This window comes from Emys orbicularis, chromosome 3 (genome assembly GCF_028017835.1).
Source record: "Emys orbicularis isolate rEmyOrb1 chromosome 3, rEmyOrb1.hap1, whole genome shotgun sequence".
NCBI lineage: Eukaryota > Metazoa > Chordata > Testudines > Emydidae > Emys > Emys orbicularis.
Window position 1 is genome coordinate 100,576,900 of NC_088685.1, and position 27,375 is coordinate 100,604,274.

At 41.0% G+C, this 27,375-nt stretch overlaps 1 protein-coding gene across 1 annotated transcript in view; it reads right to left on the reverse strand.

Annotated features, from left to right (window-relative positions):
* The window catches only part of PTPRK (protein tyrosine phosphatase receptor type K), a 585,126-nt gene that overhangs the window by 464,048 nt on the left and 93,703 nt on the right, over nucleotides 1–27,375 (reverse strand). The gene's annotated exons all lie outside the window — the stretch shown is intronic.

Here is a 27,375-nt window from a genome sequence, read left to right on the forward strand (position 1 = left end):
TAAAGTCTTAAAACACAAATCTTATCCTTTGATTTAACTTCCAATAGACTGCTGTGATCGTTCTACAGCAAACATGAACATTTCCATAGACATTTAATTGATAAATGAATAGCAGCTTCCCTTAAAGCGAAGTTATCTACTGTCACAGCACCAAAATGACATACTGCTTTGAAACACATGCCTTGAGGGCACCCATTACCCTTTTTAATGGTTTACGTGCCCTCGGTATATAAATTTAAACTACCAATGGATATCACATTGACTCATTTGGAAGATGAATTATCTTAATTGCTGTCCTTCAGACCCGCTATTAATTTTAGGTATCAGGATTCTGATTAGCAACAACAGCCAGTGTCTCAATACACAAACAATACAGACCTTGTCATTTTTGCACAACACTGCAGCATCAGCAAAGCCAGTAGGTACACATTTATCATATACACGAAAGAAAAGCTATCCGAATGGATTATCAACCTGATACAAAATCCACTTTATATAAGAGCTGCCATATCAAAAGGGGAAAAGCTCCGTCTCAGCTGGTATGCTGCGTCTAACAGTGACAAATACATGTTTCAGAGTAAAGCAAAGTAGAAGTCAAATGCACATATACAATAATGCATTATGATACCACCATAAGGTAAAGTAAAAATTATTCCCATTCCTGCAGGTCACCTCCTATGACCTGAAGTATGGCCAAGACCCTACAAATACAGATCTGCCCCTCTCTGTTCATTAATCAAGCACTTACACACTATTACAGTAACTATAGAAACAACTAAAAGACCTACCTGTCTAAGACATTGTGATGAAATAACAGAAGGTGTACTTGAGGGAGTGGGGAGGGTGGCAAGGAAGCCCCCAGTTGTGGAACACTATTTATAGTCATTGATCAGATATATTGATACATTTAAACCCATTCCAGCACAACTGCTGATATAAGTGAAAAGTGTATTATAGGCATGGGGCTCTCAACTTTCCCCACAGTGTGGACCACTGTCTTCCAATTCAGTAATGCAAATCACTTTTCCACCCGTTTGTGGTAACAGCAACTGCTTGTACAGAAAAGTAGAAATATTTAACATATTCCTACTTTTTTTTTCATGTGATTTAACAGCTGAAAACAAACAGGACAGCAAATGTCGTGTGATCAGACAGTTCTCTACTATGGTTCCATGGATTAGGAACAGAACTGTGTGTTCAGGGTACACCACCACCTATTGATCTCCAATAACCTAAAGCTGTCTATCACATTCCTTCCCTTGCTGCAGAGGTATATGCCACAATTCACTCTTCATTACTACACTGGGCCTGAATCAACTCACCCATACTGAGGCCAGGGATGAACTATGAGTGTTAGTTCCAATGCCTCTACTCAAGTCCTAGGCACTTCAGAGAGACACAGCACTGGTACTCGGAACCATCTACATCTACCAACCAGGCCTGTTCTGGATTTCTATTAAGATTAATGTGTACTTACTGGATTTCTAATAAGGTACCTGGGATCAAGGCACAGACAGCGGCAATGACAACTTATGCTAGCTGGCTCGGACTGCAAATTATTTGAGATGGGGACTCTCTCTACTTTTCTGTTTGCATAGCATATAGCACATAGCACAAGAGAGTCCCAATCCTAATGAAGGTCTCTGAGCACTACTGTTATATAAATATTTAATGAGCATAATGAGCCAAGACAGAGATGCATTCCAAATGACCAGAGGGACTGAGGAAAAGAGAGCACCACTTACTCCCCCAACCAGAAAGGTCTAAGCTAACCTTGGTTGCTACTATGATGAATTAAGACTATGCCCATTACTTTAGAAACCAGTAAGGATTCCTAGGCTGAAATAATAGAGTATGTGAAGCTGGGCACCATTCTTCATGGTTTTTAAAACATCTTTCCATCTGCCTGGGGTAACACCATCAATTTGGGTTTTAATAGGGACTGGGAGTGGCTGGCTCACTACAAAAGCAATTTTCCCTCTCTTGGTATTGACACCTCCTCATCAATTATTGGGAGTGGACCACATCCACCCTGATGGAATTGGTCTTCAATATTGGTTCTCCACTTGTAAGGTAACTCCCTTCTCTTCATGTGCCAATATATATTTATGCCTGTATCTGTAATTTTCACTCCATGCATCTGAATAAGTGGGTTTTTTTACCCACGAAAGCTTATGCCCAAATAAATCTGTTAGTCTTTAAGGTGCCACCGGACTCCTCGTTGTTTTTGTGGATACAGATTAACATGGCTACCCCTCTGATATTAGTGTTTCAGAGGCAATCATTGCAGGGGAATATTTACATCCCACAGAAACGTAACAAATCAACTACTCATTGAAGCTAAAGAAAAAAAGTCACGTAAACATTTTCATTACAAACTTTAGCTAAAAAACTAGAATTTGGATCTCAACTATTTTCCTTTTTAAAGAGAATTGTTGGCTCAGGCTGTCTTCATTGCATGTCCTGTTTTCATTTATAAAAAATGGGGAACCTTAAGTATAAGGAAAGGTGGCTATCCTACATTTAACTTTAGACAAATAAATTAAGCTCTACTATGCAGAATGCCCATCTTAGCCATGTTATTGGGACACTGAGCAAGTTATAGTAAACTTAATGGTGTTTTATACTCCAATTTGCAGATCTCCTATAAAAGTGATTTAGAGACAGGGAAGATAGACTAATAGTTAAAAAGAAATCAGAACCTTAAAAATTGTAATGAAGTTTCTGTTGAACTTTCTTGATGTGTTTCATGACTGTCTTACACACCTGAAACAGGTTCTTAAAGCCACCTCTCACAGACAGTTCTCAGGTTCTCTCATTTTTTTGTCAAGACATTATCTCTTATCTTTCCAAAATAACATCTTTGCTTCTTTGTCTTTCTCTACATACTCCCAGTGCAGCGTGAATTGCCTTTCATACTGTCTCTCTTGAGCTTGCTTCTCTTTTAAGGCTCTTCTTTTCTCGATTTCCATGTATGTAACCACTCTTTGTTCCTTGATCCTCTTGGTCCAAGTGAAGTTGTCTGGTGAGAAGTTGTGACATCTCTAAAATGAGCTCTGGATTCATGGGTGAGTTTCTTCACATCAAATACCATCTCTCTTTTCTTGTTAGAATAAAACTAATAATATAAGCTAACTGTCCAATGATAAGATAATGGTCACTTCCTACGTCAGCACTTGTAAAAGATTGTGTATCCAGCCGCAATCTTCTTCACTGTCTACTTATGGAAATGTAGTCCAACTGTTTCTCAGTAATTCCATCATTTGGCTTCCATGTTAGTTTGTGTTTCCCGCAATGAGAGAAAAGTGTCGTTCCCCCCCACGTGATGCAAAGAGAAATGTCAAAGGAAGACACAGGAGTTATGTGGAGTAGAGGGAAAACTTCAAGATCTTGACTTTGCAAATGACATTTTTCTGTTCGACACTGTAGAGGGGTTTGGCCGGGGCTCGTCCCTCTCCGGGGCAGCGGGGAACCACACCGCCTTGCTACTTCCTTTCAGTTGTAACGGGGAATTAGCCTGGCCGCAGGAGTCTCTCGCCATGACAGCAGTAGAGGCAAAACACAACAGTTATTCACGCCCGGTCGGTGGGCAGTAGTGAGTCACAGGCTCAGGTCCTCAGACAGGAGCTGAGCAACTGTTGTATATTGAGCAGGCCCGGCCCTGGGTCAGGGCAGGGCAGCAAAGAGACAATGGCTCAGGCCCTCAGACGGGCTGAGCAAAGGCAGGTAAACAGCAAGTCCAGACTCTTGGCTCCGAAGGGCCTGGGAGAGGGGGAGACTGCCACCCACAAGTTGGGTGGCGGGGCGACACAGGCCCACCCACTCCACTGCATCCCAGCCCAGGATCCTAGCAGCAGAGGAAGGCCTGCTGCTGAGTCAGTGGGGATCCTGGCTGCAAAACACTGACATAGGCTCTGGCAGTGCTGCAGCCAGACTAAAGTTGGCTGCCCCCGGGCTACTTCCTAACTCCCCCTCTAGAGGTACCTGGGTCCGGATGGTGTGCTCCGAGGGGTCAAACACCATGGGCTCCTCAGGGTACCTGGCGAGGGATAAGCTTGGCAGCTCCTCCGGGCTCTAGTCAGTGTCAGCAGGTCAGGCCTGTCTCCGGGTCGGCCGCTGATTGCCAGGGTCTCCCAATAGGGAGCTAGGCTGCAGGCGTCTGGCCTCTCCAGTGGCTGTATTTCTAGTGAGCTCTGGGGTTGGGCTTTTATATTTCCTGTCCTGCACCTTGTCCCCTGGGGGCGGGGGCAGGATTCGCTGGCGCCGCCCACTTTGGTGTCCGGAGAGGCTCGTCCCTCTCCGGGGCAGCGGGGAACCACACCGCCTTGCTACAGACACACATGACAATGCCACGAAAAAGACCACTATCAATGTTATACATGAGGGTGCCAAAGTAGGACTAAGGATCAGCCAAAAGAAAATGAAAGGCATGATCGTTGAAGAGGAGTCAGCAATGATGGCACGTATCTGTTTGATAGTGAAGAATACTACATGGTTAACGAGCCTGCGTATCTTAGAGGCACAATCAGTGCTGATGACCAATTCCATAAGGAGGTGGAAGCAAGAACTGGGAAGGCATGTGGAGCTTTTCTGAGACCAGGAAATATTTGGAAAAATATGAAGATTCACTCAAGAACCAAGATAAAGTTATACTCTGTTACTATGATACCAATGTTTTTATATGCTTCTGAAACTTGGCAAATGTTAGAAGCCCACAACAGGAATGTTGAATGCATTCCATTAGAGATGCTAGCGGAGAATACTTAGTTACTTTATCCCTCCAGCAGACACCTACACTGACGTGATGCAAAGGACTGGCCAACAGACTGTAGAAACAATGATTCAAGAAAGAAGGCTGAAGTGGTTTAAGCATGTTGTACAGAGGTCAAAAACTATTTCTAGACAAGCCCTTGACATACTACTTGATGGAAGATGGAAAAAGAGGAAGACAATAGATAACATACAAAAATTGAGAAAGATGTTGCTGTCATGGAAACAGACTATAATGAAGTAAGGTGGCACTTGTATGACAGAAGTGGAAACACTAGGCTGTCATGTGTCACAAGAGCATCTAATCTACTCCACCCACTTCAGACCCACTGGTTTATATCAGCAACTGCTTCTGCCATAGGTCAGACAGAAAAGAAGCAAGGCATTTCTATTTATGAAAATAGCTCTCAGAAAAGAAAGATTTTTTTTTTCCCCATCTTCAAGAACAGAAATGCATTTTAACATATCCAAGCCTTGGTTCCATATTCAAAAAAAGAGACAGTAGAGCCACATAAGCCATTGTATCAAACTACAAATATTTTATGTAAATAAAAATATAAAACCAGATTGGACTTTTACTGCCCATTGCCACAAAGGATGCTGGAGCATTTAATACAAACAGTTTTCAGACTATGAGAAAGTTCTGAGATAATTGCACCATTTCTAGAAAAGAAAATAGGAATGTAATAATTCTGCCATTTTTGTAGAAGCTACCTCATTTTATAAGCACAATCAAAACAAATGTGACACAAAAGGATAGTTTTCCATTACCAGTGCTTAGATATCAATCTTGGATTGATCTGTTATTTTGGTTTCCCCAAAGTTTCCATTTCAATGTAAAAAAGAGGGTTTGATCCTCCCTCTCATCTGGCTGAGTAGGAACTCATTAAATTTTGTGATACCACACTGTGTACATGCATGGAACTCCAGTTTAATCTAACGGGCATGTGTCTGCTGTCAGTTCATGACAGTAAAACTAAGTTCAAGAATGAACCCCCAGTCAAAATGGAGTACAAGTCAAATTATTCAAACCTTCGAGTTAGTCATCTCTATCGAGAAATAGTTCCCTTTGAAGCTGTCACGTTTGTTTTACTATTCCAAAATAGAACAAGTAAGGTATGGATGTTCTGAACAATAAAATGCTTTTGAAGTGTGGCTCTACTGAAAAGTAACTGAAAGGGGCATGGTGGGGTTTCTCACTTAAGGTCTTAATGATTTTCAGATCAAATGTGCCAAGTAATATATTTTATATATAAAAATATAAACTACCTGCTAACTTAACCTGGAATCTTAAAGTCACATGAGTTTTTATATTCCTACATATCACCACAAGTATAAATTCAGGAGGTCAACTTACACCTTTAATTAGACCTGTGCAATCTAGGGTTGCCAACTTTCTAATTGCAGAAAACTGAACATCCTAGCCCCACCCCTTCCCTGAGGCCCCGCCCTCACTCACTACATTCCCCCTCCCTCGGTGGCTCGCTTTCCCCCACCCTCAGTGGCTCGCTCTCCCCCACCCTCAGTCACTTTCACTGGGCTGGGGCAGTGGCTTCGGGTGCGGGCTCTAGGGTGGGGCTGGGTATGAGGGGTTTGGGGTACAGCAGGGGGCTCCAGGCTGGGAGGTGGGGCCGATGGATTCGGAATGTGGGATGGGGCTGCAGGTTGAGGCAGAGGGTGAGGACTCCAGCTGGGGGTGCGGGCTCTAGGCTGGGAGGTGGGGCCGATGGATTCGGAATGTGGGATGTGGCTGCGGGTTGAGGCAGGAGGTTGGGTTGTGGGAGGAGGTGAGGACTCTGGGCTGGGGGTGCTGGCTCTAGGGTGGGGCCAGGGATGAGAGGTTTGGGGTGCAGGAGGGGACTCCAGGTTTGGGAGGGCTCAGGGCTGGGTCAGGGGGGTGGGGCTCAGGCTTACCTCAGGTGGCTCTCAGTCAGCAGCGCAGCAGGGCTAAGGCAGGCTGCCTGCCTGTACTGACACTGCATTGCATGCACCCAGGAAGCAGCTAGCAGGTCCAGAACTAGTAGGCTGGGTGAGGGGGGCAGGAGGCGCCGCATGCTGCTCTCGCTCGCAGGCACCATCCAGCCAATGGGAGTGCAGAGCTGGTGCTCGGGGTGGGGGCAGCACGCGGAGCCCCGTGTGCCCCCTCTCCCCAGGAGCCAGACCTGCTGGCCAATTACAGGGCACAGCGCGGAGCCACGACAGATAGGAACTAGCCTGCTTTAGCGCCGCAGCACCACCGACCGGACCTTTGGTGGCTCCAGTCGGCGGTGCTGACTGGAGCCACCAGAGTCCCTTTTCGACCAGGTGTTCCAGAGTTTGTGAAACTATCGTACGGACATAAAATTAGATATGGAAAATTGTTTGCTGAAGAGATAAATACATTTACTTTGATGTATTTTGTGTCATCGCAAGACCCTGTGTATTCTGAAGGAACAGAATGGCTCTTTTCCATCTTTCTAAATAGAGCATTGATTGGTTCTAAATCCAAGTCATGTATGAAGCAGAAGTGTTGCTTAGGTTGTATTCAGTCTGATGCCATAACATTTAGTAAAAGCAAACCAAAGACAAAAACCCCACCCGTAGGTGGAATAACTTATATCTTGTAGGAAACGCTTATTGTCAAGTCGCCCTGTAGTAACAAAGTAGATATTTGCCAGAATTCACAACAGGTACATTGCTTTGGCATCAGATTTACAGAACCTCATAGCAGAAACCAGTGGTAGAAAAGTTTTATAATAAATGGCTGTAGAACTATGAGCAGCGAGAAAGTTCTCAGAATCAACAATGTCAAACATCATATTCCTTATCTTTTCCATTTTTAAAACATACATTTCAAAAGCAGCAATAAGACTGTGGTGGGTTCCCCCTGGGGTGCCACCTGGAACTGGGGTACCGCTGAACCCTCTGACCCACCAGCCTGGGCTCCCTCTCACACTGTGCTGCTGTGACAAGCTGCAAAGCCCTCCAAGCCTGCACTTTCACCAGCATTCACACAGGTAGGAACACACCCAGCTGCAGTTACACGCAGCTTTCTCCGACCACCAGCTTCCCAGCGTAGGACCCCAGAGCAGTACCGTCCTGCCCTGCTCAAGTCTGGCTAGTATATGGGTTTAATACCCGGTCCACCTCTCCCTCAATGTGAAGAGAGCAATGCACACTTGTAACCAAGCAGAGATTTTCCCCAAGCACTCCAGTCAAAGCTCACTGGTTTAGATTAAAACAAGAACAAGTTTATTAACTACAAAAGATAGATTTTAAGTGATTATAAGTGATGCCAAACAGTGATTTCTCACTCTGAGAAATGATACAAGCAGGTTGCAGATTCTTAAGGGGAAAGCTGCACTTGCTTTACAGCTTGGAATCCCCAGGTCTTTCACACACAGGCTAGAAATCCCTTTAGCCTGGGTCCAGCACTTCCCCAGTTCAATCTTTTTTCTCAGGTGTTTCCAGGAGTTGTCTTGTGTTGGGAGTGAAGAACCCCAGATGATGTCACTCCCTGATTTATATAGATTTAGCATATGGCAGGAACCCTTTGTTTCAAAGCTTGGTTCCCGGACTAGTTTGTGGAAAAATACTGACATTTCAAGATGGAGTCCAGCATGTGACCTGGACACATGTCCTTGTAGAGTCATCACAGTCATTTCTTACAGGCTGTGTGTAGCATTCTCAGGAAGGCTCACAGCTGGGGGATAAGCTTCTCCTAAGGCCTATTGTTTTTCCTAATGGCCCATTGCCCTGAATAGGCCCTTCCCCACCCACTAGACTGAAAGCATCTTGTCTAGTGGACATCACCCAGGTGTAACTACATTTGAAGTATAGATAGTCAATATTCATGATTTCAGATACAAAAATGATACATGCATACAAACAGGATAATCATATTCAGCAAGTTATAACTTTCCAATGACACCTCACATGACTTATCTTTCATAAAATACATCATAATTATGCTATAAACATATCATAATACTGTTACTGTGAAGAATATGGGGTGCAGTGTCACAAAGACATCTTGACAATTAATTTCTACGGGGTTGTTGCATTTCTCACTGGTCAAAGAGTCTACCTATATATCTGGTAATATGCCAGGATATATTTATTCCCTTTCCCTCCCATCATGCACTTCCTGTAGTGTCTTAAATATTCGCATACATTTTTACAGCTTGTTTTGAACACACCGATTCATCCCTAAAACATAGCAAATCACAGAGACATGAAGTACTACAAGGATGGAAGAACAGTTGTTCTGCCATCAAGAAGTTAACTTTGTCCATCACAATTTCTTGCTTATCATGTTTCCCTGAGACTGGTGGGTATGGAGATAACTTCAGGTATGAAACACCTTTCTCATCAAGTCCATAAGACTGTTTGGAACAATCTGCTTCTTTTATTCAAGAACATGTTTTTATTTTTCTCTACCATCTACTCTAAAAGCATAATGACTAGCTTTAAATCCATCAGGCTTCATGATAAAAGCCCAGGACAAAGTTATATTGCTCCAGGATGACACACAAAAATCTTGTGAAAATTTAATTTTTCTCCCTCACTGATTGATGGATTTGGAGCACCCAGGGGATAAAAGGTGATGTGCCAGGCCTTCTACTTGTCATATATCCAGGAACTGCGTCTGCTTTTAAAGCCACCACATTCCACATTAATCTACAGATATCTCAGCAGCCTCGTAACACAGGATGTTTTAGTCTTCTAAAGGCATTTAATTTTTTTCTTGTTACCAGTGTGTTTTACAACACAATGATAGCAAAGCAGAATAAGCAGTTATCCAATTAGAATTTACTATTATTACAATTTACTATTTACTATTTTTTTTTACTAATTACTAGTAATTTACTAAATTTACTAATACTAGAATTTACCATTTGCCATTAACACAATTTGAACATAAAAATCTAATGACTTATTAGAAAGTCTACCAAGTAAAAATACACGAAATAACCTAAATTAACCTCAGGCGTCTAAAGTTGTAGTGACGGACAGTGTTTAATTAACAAAAATATTATGAAATGACAGCACTTGGGGAAAGATACAGGTTTCCATTCATTCCAGAAATAGCCACACTAACTACTACTAAAATTTCCCTTCTTTGCAGCAACAACCTATTTATTTCATGGTAGTAAAATTCACATGGCACACAAAATAAAACTTATTCAGTTAATAGCACTGAAAGCCAAGCAGAAACAAGTTTATAACTTCTAGTCTGATCTTGTCTCCCTGCTTCTAATAACATGTTCTTATCTCTCTCTGCTTTATCAGCTCAATAACTAACTTCAGGCCTCACCTGAAAATACAAGCAGAATGGCAAACTAAATTACTCAAGAATACTAAAAATTAGATACGACAACATTTCTGATGTATCTTTCATTTCAAGCCTAATCACATCCATCTCTCATGTACTCAAGCACCACACTTCTATTTATTAGAAGCAATTTTAATAATCAAAAGTTCATATTGAAAGATAGGGCTTGAAACTTACTGTGACGGGTTCGCTCACAGAGATCCCCATGGGACTGTCACCTGATGTACTGAGCCCGTTTTCTCTGCCAGTTTGGGCCTTCAGAACCCTGTCTTGTTGAGCGAGATATGCTAATCTGCTGCAACACAGACCCAGGGTCTGACCCACATCCCCAAAGCTGCAGACTTAACTGAAAACAGCTTTGCAAGTGCTCCTGTCTCTAGCACCCAGACCCCAATGGGATCCAAACTCCAAATGAACCTCTTTTACTCTACATAAAGCTTATACAGGGTAAACTCAAATTGTCCACCCTCTATAACACTGATCGAGAGATATGCACAGCTATTTGCTCCCCCAAGTATTAATAACTTACTCTGGGTTAATTAATAAGCAAAAGTGATTTTATTAAGTATAAAAAGTAGGATTTAAGTGGTTCCAAGTAATAACAGACAGAACAAAGTAAATTACCAAGCAAAATAAAACAAAACACGCAAGTCTAAGCCGAATACAGTAGGAAACTCAATACAGGTAAATTTCATCCTCAGAGATGTCCCAATAAGCTTCTTTCACAGACTAGACTCCTTCCTAGTCTGGGCCCAATCCTTTTCAGACCAACGTTGTGGCTTATGGCCTGGGTCCAGCAATCACTCACCCCCGCGTAGTTACAGACCTTTGTTCCAATTTCTTGGTCACAGTTCGTGTCAACAACATCACACTTACCAGATGCCAATAAGAATGCATTGGGGATAAAGACTGGTAAGAAGTGCAGCCTCCATCCCAACCCCAACTTCTGAGAAGGGGAGGGTGCTAGGATTCATTAAATCTTAATACACCTGTCCGACGGGCAAACACCCCAATTTTACAGAGACGTAAACTGAGATACACGTTAGCCCAAGGTAAATATCAGAGGTGGGACTAGAACCTTGACTCTCAATCTCCTGCTCTAATCATTGTAGACAACATTCCCTATTTGAATACACATTTTTCCAATACTAATATCTAGACATCAGTCTTGCTCAGGATATTGGGTATCTGATACCTTAGATATTTGAACTCCCGATCCACCCATACACCTTCCCTCCCCTGCCTTATGGCTACTGGAAAGGAGAGGAACTATTGCTACCCACTCATCTGACTCCAAAAGCCTCCTAACTGTTGGGAGATCTCCACTACTGCCCTTCCTCATTGTCAGTGGGGATGGAAAAGAAGGTGTAAGTGGAGAGGTTGGGTCTCTGCTCCTTACCTTTGATTCAGCCCCCATTTTTTTAGGATTATTTACCTGATCCTACTTATGCTACAACTGATAGCACTGGAGTGATCTGTCCACAGATTCAGCAAGAAAGCACTGTATCAGGTGACATTTGAAAGGTTGCCTACATTGGAGAAAAATGGCTTCACTGCCACTGTTTAGGGGAAAGAGGAAATTTCCTACTGAACACCAGTGAATGCAAAAGTGGCTATTTCCAGAGCTGTTTAAAAAGTTATTTAAGGAGTTGTCTACACAGTCCCATAGTTCCAACTATGGAGAAGTGTAGCAGAACTACATTAACATAGATTTCATAGAATATTAGGGTTGGAAATGACCTCAGGAGGTCATCTACTCCAACCCCCTGCTCAAAGCAGGACCAATCCCCAGACAGATTTTTACCCCAGCTCCCTAAATGGCCCCCTCAAGGATTGAACTCACAACCCTGGGTTTAGCAGGCCAATGCTCAAACCACTGAGCTATCCCTCCCATGAACTCAGAATCTTTTAGTTCACACCTGCAGAGTCCACAAGGGGGAGTTACAGAGCAGCATTCTGCTGTGCACTGCTATTTACAACACCCCACAGTCCAAACTGCAGGGCAGTGTAGACCTACCCTTAGGCTATGTCTTCACTGCAAAGAAAACCCCATAGCTGGCCCATGCCAGCTGACTTGGGGTCACAAGGCTCAGGCTGTTTCATTGCTGTGTAGACTAGAGCCTGGGTCTGGAAGTCTACACAGAAATTAAACAGCCCCAGGAGCCAGCCAGGGTTTTTCTTTGCTGTGTAGACATATCCTAAGATCACACTGGCTTTTAGCAAATCTGTACCCATGCCCATGAAACTTACTTTTTCTTGAATTTAATTATTCATTGCCAATAAATTATCCAAAGAATTTAGCCTTTTTTCTATTAATAAATTATTCGTAAACTGAAACAGATTTCTATGAAAGAATTCATTAGTTCACAGAATAGCTAATGCAAACAAATTTCAGCCCATAGGCTGTAAACAAACTATTCATTATATGCTGTTCATTATTCATGAAGTATGATTGGTCATCCCAGTCCCAGTGTAGGTTTTCTGCTCACTGAGTTGGTGTTAAACCTTTAAAAGAGGAGTCAAAGATACATCAAGATTAAGGGCCTAGGAGAGAATCTTTTTCAAAAAGATTAAAAGTTCTCTTTTGGTTAGACTGTGTTTGAGATAGTAAATAGACACCCAAGATGAGATGTCAGATGGCAGCTAGAAGCAAGCAAATGGATGGAATGAGAGGGTTCTGTGGTAGAAAGCTAGGATAACTGGCAGAAGGGGTATATTTGAAGCCAAAGGAGATAAGGTCAGAGAGAGAAGAGTTGTGGGCCAAGAACAGAACCCTGAGGAGACACCAATAGTTCGGGGAAGAAGATGAGATGATTAAGAGCCACTGGAGGAAATACGTAAGGAAATGACAGCAGGAGAGGAAGAGAACCAGGAAAGCACTGAGCCACAAAAGCCAATGTAAGAGAAAAAGTGGGTATTAATTTTATAAAAAGCTGAGCTCATCAAGAGAACAGTTCACGACAATTTCAATGTATTGTCTCCAAAACAAAAGAGGAGCAGGCAGCCACAGTGAAAGTGAGAGCAGTTTGCATTAAGTACACGTCCACCCATAGTCAATGTTAGGCACTAGTTTCTTATTTTAGCACAAGAAATTAAGATTTCTTTCTGACTAAATAAATCACACTGTAAATCTACTCATTTAAGAATATCAAAGTAAAATGTAAATGGTGTAACACAAGAATATTTTGTTCTTATATTTCACCTTTCATCAGAGTGCTTTCCAAACATTCATTAAATCTCAACACACCTGTCCGACGGGCAAGCACCCCAATTTTACAGAGACGTAAACTGAGATGCATGTTAGCCCAAGGTAAATATCAGAGGTGGGACTAGAACCTTGACTCCCAATCTCCTGCTCTAATCATTGTAGACAACATTCCCTATTTAAATACACATTTTTCCAATACTAAAATAGCTATTTTCTCCAAAACAAAAAATATAGGGCTATGTATTCTTAAAGTCATTGACATGATTCACTTGGATGGAAGAATTTTGCTTCAAACTGTGCTTTCAAAGTCAACATGCAGCGCAAACATATAAACAAACAAGACCCCATTTGAGCATCTGATTTAAATGTGAACTGCAAACGCATAAAAAGAGTTAAAGCCCAACTTTTTACAGAGACTTTCAACACTAACCAGTTTGTGGGAGCACGAAAACAGAATCATTCTAAAACTACTCCTCCATCTCCCTGCCATCTCATTCCCCTTTGGTACTTACTGGTTCACAAAAGGTATCCTCTAACGTGATATTAAATATACCATTTATCACATATGCTACCACTTCTGGCATTGATATCCCATTCTTCAATGAACTAGGACAAACCAAAAATATTGTGTGTGTTAGGGGAAGCATTTTAGGAACTCGTCGATAAAATTTCTGTGCAGAAACTCTTGCACAGCCCAATTAATGAGAGCATTCAGTACAAAAGTTGTGATTAACTTGTCATTTCTGCTTTGCAGTTCACCCATAAGTCCCATGTCATTCAAACATTGGAGGGATGAAAGGGGTCAATTATATAAATTATGCACATAAGTACACAACATGTATATGTTATACCCAGGACATCAGAGAGACAAACAGTTCCTCTTACTTCAAATAATTAGCGAGAAGAGTGTCAGATTGTGTTGCAAGAAATTGACTATGGTACTGAGATTTAACTCAAGCTTTCCGATCTTTCCCATCCAGACTATTTCAAATTGGCATAAAAAGCTGTTACTGTATTTTCCGATAAACAGGTTTACAACCGCAATCCCCCAGCTCTACTGTAATTCATGAACTAGACAAAAAGTTACTTTGTGTGTCTCAAGGGTGTTATAAAAATGGGAGGATTTAAAACGTACAATTTTTGTTCTATTTTTGTTTCTCTCAAAATTTGCAGTCTAGTTAAAATTGGAGCACTATTACATGTATACTAAACTGGAAATAGCACTGTTTTTAATTTAGGTTCAGGTTCTGTTTAACCCCTCCCCTGCTTGAACGGAGAAACTCTAAAGAATGTCAAGATAGGGTTGGCTGTGCAGTAGTTTAATAGATGACCTAGTGACTATTCATGCTTATACTGAAAGCTACTAATGTGAAACTAGACAGAATATGACCAGGCACTGCACAAGTTTTCATTACACTGCTTTATTATTAATAATTATTTGTATTATGGTACTTACACACACTGACTTTTGTTTTTGCCGGGGGTGCTTTTGAAGAGGGATGTGTTTTGGGGAGGAGGGGAGAGACTGCCTGTTTTGGGGGGGGAGGGTATTTTCAGCATATTTATACACTTCTTTCATATTCTAGTTATTGAATGTGTCTATCATTGGTATCTTTATTTTAATTATTACATTTTTATGAACTACATAATTACATCATCATGAATTACAGTATATTAAAATCGTTCCAATCACCTACAAGCAGTCTTCACTAACGTCCCAGTTTAAAGACATTATGTCTCACTGTAGCTTTCTGGATAACTGTCAGCAATCTTATTTACATCTAGTTCCCTGGTATGGTCTTGACGCATGTTAAGGACAGCTACATTATTCAGTTGTGTCTGTCCCACTGATGACTGGAGATAATTTTTAAGTATTTTGAAGCTGGAGAATGAGCATTCCGCAGTTCAGGATGATACAGGCACAGTGAGAAGGATTCTTATAAATTTGCAGTACTCTGGAAGCATAGTGACCATGACTCCAAGATCTCTTTCTTGACGGGTAACAGTTAATTTAGACTTCATCATTATGTATGTATAGTTGTGATTATATTTTGCCATGTGCATTATTTTGCATTTAACATTGAATTTCATCTGCCATTTTGTTGCCTAGTCACCCCAATTTTGTGAGATCCCTTTGCAAGTCTCTGCAGTCAGCTTTGGACTTAACTATCTTCAGTAGTTTTGTATTATCTGCAAATTTTGCCACCTCACTGTTTACCCCTTTTTGCAGATCATTTATGAATATGTTGAACAGCACTGGTCCCAGTACAGCTCCTTGGGGACACCACCATTTACCTCTCTCCATTCTAATAATAATATATGGAGATATACCTATCTCATAGAACTGGAAGGGACCCTGATAGGTCATTGAGTCCAGCCCCCTGCCTTCACTAGCATGACCAAGTACTGATTTTGCCCCAGATCCCAGATTCTGAAAATGGACCATTTATTCCTACCCTTTGTTTCCTATCTTTTAAATGGAGTGCCTGGCAATGCTTTCAGGATGATCTAACAATCCTTAATTTAATGTAATTACAAGCCTTTTGTTATCTTAATCACCCGACCCTGCCTCTGTTTATAAACAAACTCCCTGCCCCAAGGGCATGCTGGGAGCAGCACAGAATTTATCAATTGCACCCTCTATTTTTTTTCTGTGGGTGCTTGAGCCCCGGAGCACCCATGGAGTTGGTGCCTATGATGGTACTGCCTACAGGCCGCAACCAAGACTGAGGCCATATCATGATAGGCAAAGTACAGAGAAAAGAAAATCCTTCCCCCATCGAGCTTACAATTTAAACAGATGAGGCAAACACAGGATGGGATAGAACACAGAAACATGTGGGGGGGAAAGCAATGGTTTGTGACCATCATGTTGGTTCCATAAGGTTTTATTTTTTCTTTCCTGTTTTTGTTTGCACATGTTTGGGTTGGGCTTAGTTATTTTGCATTCTATTTTATTCTTCATGTTAAATATACTATAGGGCAAAGGTGGAAGAGAAGGGAACACAGGAAGGGATTCATTAGGCAAACAGCAAAAAGATGCCAGTAAAGGGATAAGGGAGGAAAGACTGGAGGAAGGCAAGACAAGTGATGTTGAAGGGAAGAGACTGAGGGAGGGGAGAGAGGCGTAGCAGAAGCAAGCTGCCAGCAGCAGAGGGGAAAGGAAGAACGTTCAAAACAAAACATTGTAGAAAGTAGTCTGATGATACTGTCATCGTCCAAGGGTCCAGGCTGACACTGCTTCTGCAGTTGTTCCTGCCAGCTTCAGTCTATGGGATGGCTTCTCCCTGGAAGATTTCTCACAGCTCATATGGATGGCAGGTGGAGGGGTGATACATAGGTCCTCATGCCCCTGGAGTTGTCTCCCCTACACAGTCTGGATCTCAACTGATAATGCACCTCCAACCCTGGTGTAAGAACCAGACATGAAGCAGCAACCTGTCCCCACATTTTTCCTCAGCAGCAACAGTCAACTGTTTAAACCTATAATAGTATTTTTCTTTCAAGCAGCACTTTACAGCTTAGTAACCTGGCACCTACCCTGCAACCATGAGGTAAGTGAGCCTCTGAAAAGGATGTCACATTTCAAGTCTTGCTCTATGGCTGACTGTTAGGAATGCGAAGAATTAAAACCTCCTGTATTCCCTACACCCTTTAAAAAAAATAACAAGGTTCTGAGGTTGTTCTTCAGGCATGTTTTCATGCTAGCTAGTGAATTTACACAGTAAGCCAGTGTTCACATACATATTATAGGACTACCTTTAAATACTCTTGACACTGTGCTGTGATTTGGTTATTTTTGCAACCATAATATTTTCTTTCCTGTCTGCCACTACTTAAAAAAGGGAATGGAAAAGGGAGTTGGGGGAAGGAGAGATGCGAATGCTGTTCCTTGAAGAATGCAAGCTATTTGCTAGAAGTATACATAAGACCAAGAATGAGCTAAAAGTTGGTTAGTTTTATCTGAGCCGGTGAATGAAATATCTTGGGAGGACGGGGATAGAGAGAAAAACATTAAACTTTTTTATCTTATTCACCTAATAGAATAAATGCAAATTATTTCAATGGACAATAAGTGCCCCGGAGCTTGTACTACTTGTCACTACATATAAAAAATCCTTATTGGCAGAGAATCTCTTATTGTTCTGTACTGTGGTCTAAAAGTACAGAACCAGTCTCTTAGTTTTCCTAAATATACAACTCTGTGGCTAAAATACGGTATACAATATGGAGCAATATAACAGGGAAATGCTTCATAAAGATCAGAAACCAAAAAACTATAAAAATGTTTAATATAAAATCAATATTTAATAACTTAATACACACATAATGCAGACTCAATAAAGTTGCAAGCATAACAACTTTGTGCTGATTTTAAACGGACACATTGAAGCACCAAAAAGATATTCACAGGATATAATAAAATCATGCAGCCTTCAAGTGGGACCAAAGGCTCAATTTTTGTCATCCTATATGTGACAGAATGGTGTGAAAGGGGCTGCGAGGGTGGGGCAGCTTCCTTGTTCATTCATGTCAAATTACAGCGTATTTCCAAATCAGCAGGCAACAAGCACCACATAATTCAGAAGCGTGAGAAGGAAGATGTAAAGAACTGAAAACAGGTCACTGAAACAGTGAACCATGCTCTTCTTGAAATCTTGTCCTCCCTTTGCTTGAGTGACTGTCCTTTCCCAATTCTCCTCCTCTCTCTCTCTAATCTCTTTCAGCATGGTCCTTCAAAGGATCCTTTTCATCTCCCCCTGAAGGTCCTGCCACCTTTCTGTGGGGGTTCCACAAGGCTCTGTCCTTGGTTCACTTCTCTTCTCTTCTCCTTCTACACCCCTTCTCTCTGAGTAATCGTACTAGCAAACACAAATTGAACTGCCATCTCTATGCTGACAGCTCACAGATCTACCTACACTCCAGACTTGTTTCCTTCTGTCTAAACTAAAAGCTCAGCTTGCCTCTGAGATCTTCTCATGGATGTCTAGACATCAGCTCAAGCTCAACATGGCTAAAACAGAGCTCTAAATGCATGGGCAGCAGGTCACATAGGCTGGGGGACTCTGCCTCCCCGAACAGCCAGGAATGACCCTGCCCCCTGTCGTGACCGCTCCCTGAGTGTGGCTCCAGTCCTCCAGCTCCAGCCCCACCAATGCTCCACGGCTGGGGCTGCACTCCTTTGGGGCAGCGGGGCTAGCTGCGGGACTGGGCCGATGGCTGCGGTGGGGAGGGGGCAGAAGGTGGGGCTCCAGGGGGCAGAAGGAGTGTAGTCCCGGGCAGAAAGGGCGGGGCTGGAGGCTAGCCTCCCCAGCGGGCGGTTCACACACTGCCCATGTCTAAATGTATATTCCTTTCTTGATCAACGTGGATATCACCACCATTCTGCCTGTCATTCAGGGCCATAACCTGGGCTGCATTTTAGACTCTGACCTCTCCTCCAGGTTCTCAAATCCAGACTGTCTAATCTTGCAGATTTTTCCACATAACATCTATGATAGGCCATTCCTATCCATCCACACAGCTAAAACTCCTCTCCAGGCTTACATTATCTTGCATCTTGCTTACTGGAACTTCTTTTTCTCTGGCATTGACAATGCAGTCTTGCCCAGCTAATATCCATTCAGAATGCTGTTGCAAAGATCATTTTCCTCGCCCAACACTTTGACGCTGTCACCCCTCCCTTTGCATCCCTCCACCAGCTCCTCCTACTCCATGCTTGTCTTCACTTATAACATCCTTCACAGCTTATCCCCATGCCCTATCAACTCTCATTCAGTACTGAAATATCAACTCCTGCCTCTAATTTACCTTTGACACCAGCCTCCATGATTCTTATTAAGTTTTCAAAGAGCACCTTCATGCTTTCTTCCATGCTGTCCCTCACGCTTGGGCCTAAACATCTACAAAGCTGCCTCCTTCTAAACCATCCTTTACCATGATGCCTACAAAAAAAATTGACAATTGTAGGGTTGTTGGTGTGCTGAGACCACTGCCTATCATGCTGACCAATACTGTCTCATTGTTTCCTTCTACTCCCCATTTATATGTATCCATGTGTTGTTTCTTATACTTCGATCTCTATACAGTTGTCTTATACTTAGATTGTAAGCTCTCTGCGGAAGAAAATGCCTTTTTTGTTCTGTGTTTGTACAGTGCCTAGCATAATGGGGCCCATGGTCAATGACAAGGGCTCCAAAGCATTACAGTAAGACAAAATAATAAAAGTACACATTTTAATTCCTTCTCTGAACAATAAGGGACCCAATCTAAGGAATACATTTACTTATTAGGCAGTTGATGACTAAGGGAGTAACTAACTCAATTCACCAAAGAAATGTTACTCATATGCACAAATGTTGGCAGGATTGGGCACTGGTTGATTACCAAACTGCAAGATAGGATAATACTATTTTTGGAAAATATTCTCCCTTTTTTCCAAGTTTAAAAATGTGGGGGGAGGTGTTACAAAATAAAACAGTAACCAAAAAATCCCCACACCATCAAATGTATCTGCAATATTGAATGAGTTTCACTTATCCCTAAAAATAAAAAAAATGTGCTTCATCCACTTGCAGTATGTATTAGGAGTCACCATTAATGTTTTTAAAATCTTGTCTTTAGTTTTGTTTGTTTTAAACAGCTCCTTTTAAGGCCTATGTTCACTCTTTCCTGTTCACTCCTTAGAGCAGGAACTATCACTAACTTTTGGCAAAGAACCAAATTCCAACCTAGGCTTCGCCATCAATGGATGTGCTAGTCAACATCTCAGGATTCTGTACCACCCTGGAAATGAGTTTTGGTCTCCTCTCTTAACTCATCAGTTAAGGCATCATTTCCTACAGAGAACTGCACAGCAGATATGAATGTTCTGAAAGGGCCTCAATGAAACTGCAGCCATTTTAAGGGGGCTCAAAATATTTTTAAACTACATAGGAACATAGGAATTACCATATAAAATACAACCAATGGTCCATTCAGTCCACTATTCTCTCTTTGACAGTGCAACATGCCAGCTCCTTCAGATGAAGGCGCGACACATTAGGCAGTTATAGGATGCTGTGCCCCACCAGGGAAGTCTCTTTCTACTCCCCAGTAGAGGTTGGCTAATACCCTAAAGCATGAGGTTTTATATCCCTTCCAAAACTCGTTTTTAATTTTTAATATTTACTATTATATTACTTGATATTCTTATTATCCATACTAATATCTGTTCTTTTTTAATCCTGCTAAACTGATATCCTTGGTCACCAAGGTCCACTGATTAATCAGTAAACCTAATCTTTGATGTGCAAGTGCTTTTCCCCTGTGTTGTCAACTCATGATTTTTTATATTTTTCTTTAAGCCCCATCTCCTGGTGAGATGTTATTAAATGAGAATCTCAGTTATTTTAAAATATGGAAGTAGAGCTCCTGGCCCTCATGGCTGTGGAGAAAAGCTTCAAGATGTGAACCCTAAAGGCTTGAAAACTCTCAATACACAGATGGCACATAAAAAGAACCCAGCATTATTCAATAGTCTTATGATTTCTTGTGGCCTGACGCATGGCTTCTGAATGCCTGGGGTTGAAAATACTGCTTTTGCCTGCCACCACTACCCCCTTCTCACACACTCCATTTTAAAAACCACATAAAACATCAGGAAAATCAACATTCCAAGCAAATATTTTCTTTTTACATACTTTGGTTGCAACTTCCCTTTGAAAATGAACTGATTTTCCCTGCACACATCTATACAGAAATTAATCTCTCTCAGATATGATACATTAAGAATGTGTGTGAACATTAGGTTTTCCTACTTCACTCTTCCTGTTTGTTTAAATCTTTAAGTCTTTTGGGAAGGGACAGTTTTTGTTCTTCCAGCTTCTCCTACCGTAATAAATCATATGGTTTCAAAAATATGGGGAAAAGATTTGCTAATAATAAACCTATAAGAAATTAGTTCAGCCTCAAATTACAAGTAAAATGAAACTGAAATTAAGGGTAAAATTCCAGTTCATCCTGTTTTGCCAACGTGTATCAAGTTCATTACAGTGAAGCATTACAGTCAACCAGCGTAACACAGAAGTGTATTTTTAGAAATTAATTACCATGCATATATACAGTAGCCAGTCTTCAGTGTAAACAAGCCATTTTAAAATAAAGACCACCATGAAGTTTAAGTTTATTTTAGTAAACTACAGAACCCAATTATGTGAAATGCTATAATCACCTTTTTGCTTCCTGCCTCCCTCCAAGCCTGTCTAGCTTAAAAATGCTGAAGTCCAACTATCACTTTCCAACTGCTCTCTTATGCTACATTTAGTCCACACTCAAGCATAGTGCAAAACGTTAGGGATTCTTAACTTTAGTAACATTAGCAAGAACTGCTTAATATATTAAAAGGGAACTAACTGCTGGAGAATTTGTTAGCGTATCATTAGAAATGAATTCCCACCCTTATCCATTATACCTCTATCAATATTCTTAACAGAGTAAATATTTTCAAATCATACTTGGGATATGTAACTCTCCCTCCTGTTCTGTTTGAAAGACGCAATTATTCATGTGAAAGGAAAAAAACAAAAAGGGAAAGATAACGCCTCCAGAAAATTATGATTCTAACAAATTCTTCAAAATGTTTTGTAATAGTAGTTTTGGTAGTCTTAAACTACAATGCTGCTTGATCAGCCAATAAACATAATTAACTTTTATGAGTCCCATAACTCAGTTTAAGAAATATATTTCCAATCACACACAATACACAAAATGTAAGAAATGCAAGAGAACACAACAACCCCCCACTATAGTCAGAAATATATCCTATTCAGAGACCATTTCAAACACTAGAATTTGGGGAAAAGGGGAGGAGGAGTTGTGGATATTTTCTTTAACAAAATATTTTTAAGGTTAACCGGAAAGATATGTATTTGCCAAGTGCTGGCTCAGGGTTCCGGTATTTTTCCCTCCAAACACTGTATGACATCACCGCACCCAAAATAGAAACATTTGTATTCTTTGCTGCTTTTAAGTGAAGCAGCTGAAACAAAGAATTCGGCACTATAGTTTTAGAAGGTAAGCAAAGGAGGATTCCATTTTAGTTATATGAATTTAAGTTCACAAACATCCTGTAAATTATTCAAGTTTTAATTGAAGAAATGGTCAGTTCATGTTATTCTGAAATGCAGCTTTTAGAAGATATCACAGGACACTTAAGTTATCTACTACTCCTTATTCATGAAAAGCATAGATTTAGCAGATTTTCCAAAAAAGTGGAAAAATACAGCCAAATATACCAGTTCAACTACTTCTATAAAATATAAAATACCAAGCATATAATGAAAACCTCACTGCTGTCAATGACCACCACCACCACTCAGGAATTGTAGCAGCAGTTCTCAGCATAAGGGTTAATAACGGAAAAGTACTCTGATTAGCCAAAGAAGATGCCAATCTCACAACTGTAGGATAACCACCACGTGGCTCTAAACTATTAAGCCCAACCCTTTCTATCCAACAAAAAACTAACCAGTGGATCACCTCACTCTGTGTACATGATCTGAGGTAACTGCTGGAAGAACTTGGCCTTAGACCTCATAACTGCACACCTCTCATGTGTGATCTCAAATAACCATATACTTGGTGAAATACTATTCTTTGCATTTACACTATAGGCACAATTATCACCATCATTCTGAAGCGAGCAGCTGAGGGGAAGAGTGTCTTTGGTCCAGAATTGCAATCTGTTGCTTTGCCTCAGGATTTGAGCCTTCAACATTGTGGCTGACGTAGAGAATTCTAAAAGGGAAAATGTCAGCTACAAAATTGAGACGAGTAAAAAGCCAAGGTGCCCCACTCAGAGAACCTAATACATTTCTTCCTTGAGGTATTCAGAATTCTCTTATCACTCATCTTTAGTTGAAAGATGTAAAAACATGAATTAAAAACTAGCTTAGATATTGGTGTGAGGGACAGAAGTGCAGACGGCTAACCAGATTGGATGACAACTTTTTAATAAAGTTTTTCAGCAGGGAAGAGGTGGTGAACACTAGGTTATCCCCCCGCACATGCATATTTTTAGAGCAGCAGGGTTTTTGTTTGTTCCTCTCTTTCTTTTACTTCAGCCACTTTAAAACACTGAAAGGGAGAGGGTGGGTGGGAGAGGAGAGGAAGACAGCATGGTCTGATTGGAAAGGGACAAAGGAAAAAACAGGGTGAATTTTTATTTTATTTATTAAGACTGGGATAGTGTATGGAAAATGCCACATAGATTATGTGTTAAATTCCCTCCACAGATTCCAAACAAAGCTTCATTTTTCTCTACATCTGCATCAGCAGCAGCATCCTTCTGTAAACTGACAGGATTAAAGAGAGAGGGATCTCAACCAGCGATCTTCTCAACAAACATCCAGACACATTTGCAGTAAGTGGCTGATGTGATGTCCTAGTCAATGAATGCTTTCACTGGTACTTTCAAAACCAAAAATCTTCTGGCCTGATTTCCTTTGTTTTTTATGTGTGCCATTAATAAGGCAAACCAGGATGCATTCATTTAAAAAAAAAAAAAAAACAAGAAAAACATTTTTAAATAATGTAAGCATTGATACAAATGCAGAACACATATTGTGCTGAAGAATACCACCATCTCTTTATGCAAGCCAGGATGGGGTGATGTAAAATACCAGGTATATAATGCAAAACTACCATGCCAGGAAGAAAATCTTCAGCCACCCAATGCAGAGATACCCCTTCAGCGATTAAGCAAGGAATAACAGTTGCTGAGACAACACTGGGCTAGACTTTCATGTACCCTAAGTGGCATCTTTATACCACTCTGGCACTGTAAAGGGGCCCTTAAAGTAACTTACTTGGGTGAATTTACACTGCCAGGATGATATAAAAGGACTTTAATGTAGATGAGAATCTGGCCCACTGTGTTCACCCCCAAAATGTTATGGCACTGAGGAAAAAAGGGGATGGAGGGAATGGAAAGAAAAAAAGAGTTCTGGTTGGTAGTGGCTGAGCTGGCAAGCAGGGAATGAGTCTGAAGACTAAAACTAACTCAAAGCTTGGATTTTGTGTTTCATGACTCTCCCAGTACTAAGTAGGTCTGGATCCAGTTATTCTTCTGACAGGCTTTGTAAAAGCACCTTGCCCATATTAGCTAACACCTCATGATTCCTACTCACTGGTCTGTGCAAACAGAAATGCATGTACATTGCTAAGCAACATACAACAGCTTACCACTTTATGCCACTGCGCCTGGCACCTGGAAACTAATGGGGCTGCATGTATAGCCAGATCTGCAATCCCAGTTTTAAAGGCAGAACATTTTACTTGAGACATTAGATGTAACTGAAGGTTTTAATTTTCCTGTACTGTGATTTACAGTTTAAAAAACACAGCTTGACACTGTACCAACCCCCAGAGCTATCTTCCCTTTAGAAACAAAGGCACCACCTTCCTAAAACAATTTCCTCCTTTTGAGGCTCTTTATATTTTAAAGTTGGCCGAGAATGGCATGCCACCATTATCAGTATTTTATTTTTTTACAGAAATTTCACCTTTTATTTATGACATAATTTATTCTGAAGTCCATAAACACAGCTAATTCACCGACAATACCACAGAGCAAAAGATTATTTGAGACTTAAGTTTTCTGCCAGTGAGATATCACATCATTCATGCATTACAAATTGTGGTATGTTGTCAATTTGGGGCGGGGGGGTTGGATTTGCTCCCAATCCTGATTTTTTTCCTTTCTTAAACATAAAATAATTTACACTTAAAGGGCTAGATCCTCAATTGGTTTGAATTGGCACAGGACTATTAAATGGAGCTACACCAATTCACACACTGGAAGAGGATCTGAACAACAGACCAAAAAAACCCTCAAAGTTACCCCAGTGTTGGTGGGTAACAAGACTACCAGGAAGAAATATTATAATGGATCCTTTAAATCAGTGATTTAAAAACTCAGCAAAGTACTAATGACAACTTTGGACAAACCTAGGTTATGTCGGAAGACCATTTCTTGAATCAGGAAGTGAACCCAGAGAACAGAAAGACGTTACGAAAGAAGGTCTCTCTCTGAACCATGGGATGAGGGGTGAGTTTTTGACCTCTAGGGAAAAAGAAAGATCTCCATGGCCAGCTGAGGGCAACGGAAAGGGAAAGATATGCAACAAGAACTGGTACCAAGGACTTTCAATATAAGGTATACATGATGCTTCCTTCTCAGAAGATGAACGCATCTGTGGCCCAAAGGAGGAGGGGGCACCCTAGTGCAAAAGATAAAGGATCTCTAGAGTTTCTTGTTATCAAATCGATCTATGGGAGTATTCCAAATCTCACAGGCTAGAGTTAGAGAAAGCTGATGCATGCAATAAGAGTGACACACACAGGAGTGCTGCTATGAGACAAATTTCTTGACCTCAGCCACATGCCCATTGGTCACTTACAAGTTACAAGGCAGTCACATGGCCAGGGGTCAGTGGTCATTCACTCCAGTAGCTACTGCTATGATTTTGTCCAGTGGCCCTCTCTTGCTTGGATCTTGGGTTGACTGCAAAACAAGAATTATACTCCAATCCCAAAGGACAGCATCAGGTATAAATTACTGCCCAGAGGTCCTGCAGTGATATAATTTCTCCCCCAAATCCCCACACACGCCTTTAAAAAAAAAAAAAAAAAAAAAAAAAAAAAAGGCTGTTTGTATTCTCACCAGTGTATGAATTCCCAATGTCAGAAAATTTCCCCAAGCTCTACCATTTAAAGCATTCCATTCACCTTTAGGTCCCACGGCAATTATATTAGTACTGAGTGCAGTAATGGCTAGGACTGTACTAGTATAGGTACTGCCTACAGTATCAACTTTATAAATTGTGTCATTATCCTTCAGTGCATCAGCACTATCCTTTTCTAGACTCGTTCATTTGTACAATCTCTGCTGAGGGACTGGTACACCATGCCTTGTTTTCTGAAGGGAAAAAAGTCTCTCAGGTGGAATAATTGTTCATAAGAAACCAGTTTGCTTTTCTCAAAGTTCATCCTGAATCCAAGGTATGTCATAAGACTCACTGAACTCTGGACGGCTGAAACAGCTACTTGTTAGGACACTGCTGCTAGTAACCAGTTTTTCTGGTGTGCCAGAACATAAAATGTCTAATCACAACGGTTCACAGCCACTACGTCGGAGTTGCACCAGTGATGAATTACAGCTGCAAAAGTTTGCTAGTAAAGATGCAGCCGGAGGAAAGAAAAGTATCTAATCGGCTTTAAAATGGTAAAAACAATAAGGCAGAAAAATATTTAGCATGTTCTATTTTTACTCTTATGGGCTATTAACATGATAAAAAAAATCAAGTCCAGTGTGCTCAGATGCCACACAACTGGCACCACATAAAAAAACCTAGGTATGTAGGTTGAAGCCTAATACTATAAAATGTCAATACAATCATCTATTTAACAGCTCAGCCTTCTAGCAAAGAAACCATTGTAATAATAGTAGCAGATGTGGCATGAAGAATAGCATGAAATTACTGGGGCAGGAAACAGTGGGGCAAGGTTTGCTGGATTGGTGAATAAGGGGTTCAAACTCCACTCACATCAAACTTAACCTGCCTTTCCCTTGCCCAAAAGGAGGAGGGAATGAAAAGATGCATGCCTTCCAGAATCCCAAACTGGACTTTGCACGCTTTCCTGGGTGACAAAAGTAGAAACTGCCCTCTCCCCAGCTATGGAAATCTTCATCTTTCTTTTGACAATTTTTACAGTGTTGTAATTGATTGTCAATATGAAAACTTGTAACATATTAAAATTTGGGGCGGTATAAAATAAACTGAATTTACTATCAAAATAAGATGCTGTACGGAACTGGAGAAACATTATGCATAATGTAAGGGTTTCTACCACAATTCAGGGATCCCTCCTACATAACATGCAATCTGCCATGTAGGATATAGGAGCTTTGATCGTGATAAAGGAATTACACCCCTTCACACACATTTTTTCAGTTTGATTCATAGCTAATATTATAGAGTAATTGGTAGAGAAGAATGAACAAATAACTCTTCCAACTACATTACAATATCCAGCATCTACA